Here is a 1,404-nt window from a genome sequence, read left to right on the forward strand (position 1 = left end):
TATATATATATATCGGGAGACTTTTATTCAACACGAAGCCGTTGAACACAATATTCTTGTTACCACAAAAGGATTCCAAATTCCACGCGGTTTTTTTTTTTCTTGGTTTTTTTCATGCCTAGCAACTTCCCTACACATGAAAACTGCATTAACCCTATCCGTACATCGTGTTTTTTTACTATCGTATCCATACGACGTGGGGAACTCTGTGCCACCACTTCCCAAATTGGACATTTACTTGTTAATCCGATCCGTACGCTTTGCAGAGCAGTCTGTCAAGATGATTTTTCAAGAAATACTGAAAGTTTCAAAGATATCTTCGTACTAGAAGTATTCTAAAATGTGAAGAATCCAATCCCAGGGGTACAAACAACCCCAGGGCGTACGGATAGGGTTAAAATAATAAAGACATTCACTGGGCCATTTAAGTTTGTATTATCCACACACAAAGAAATTTCAGGGTATGTAGACACTTCTGTGATCAAAAATGACCCCTGAACGACCAATGTGAACTCCAGAACTACAGCATAGCAGATGGTTCACACAAAGCTTGCAGACAACTTTATATCTCTGCCCACCAGTGACACACAGTGAAAGTGCGGTCAAGTAGGCTACTTCCTTCATAAGGCTACATCAATTAGAGTATTACTGGTACTAGTGACCAAGGGTGGCATTCTCGAAAATTACGTGAAGATTTCTTGAGGTGCAATGTTTTACAGTAGTCTAGTGTCTATAGCACTGGTACTACTAGCTATTCTTAATTGCGATACAAAGTGAAGAAAAAAAACAATTAAAATAAAACTAAACAATTTCAATTGTGGTGTCATGTTTAGTTTTCCTTCACGCTAGTTTGCTAATTCTTGAGCGACTTGTAGATCTAATTTTCACAAGGACTTCTGTAACGAGCGACAACCCCGACTAAATAAGGCACTCCTGTACAATTGCAGTCCCATTTGCACTAAATTTAGATCTAAATCACACTTTACTAGGTCTAGCACAGAGTGCTGGATATCGATACTGATTTAAAGAGTCGGTATCAATGTTTTATGTTTTATCAGTAGATCTAGCCTACAAAATGAGCAATAAAATTTCACTTGTTTTAACAAGGCAAGGGGGGTTTCAGGGGAGCAACCCCCCTGACCTAAAAAAACAACATTAAGGGCGTCAAGCGGGGTTTCAGGGTGGCATGCGCATCAAAAAGTAATCGTTTAGAACCAGAAATAATCATCGGTAAGGTCAAAACTGGTATGCACAAACAGGCCGCAATTGTACAGGAGTGCCCAAAATAAAGAAGAGACCTAGATTAGATCTAAGGCCAGCACTATTTCTCCGAACGTTCGGGAAAATAAAGCTGGGCACTATTTCTCCGAACACTCTGAAATCACATCCTTTCCGCAAATTTCG

Source organism: Aplysia californica, unplaced genomic scaffold (genome assembly GCF_000002075.1).
Source record: "Aplysia californica isolate F4 #8 unplaced genomic scaffold, AplCal3.0 scaffold00844, whole genome shotgun sequence".
Taxonomy (NCBI): Eukaryota; Metazoa; Mollusca; class Gastropoda; order Aplysiida; family Aplysiidae; genus Aplysia; species Aplysia californica.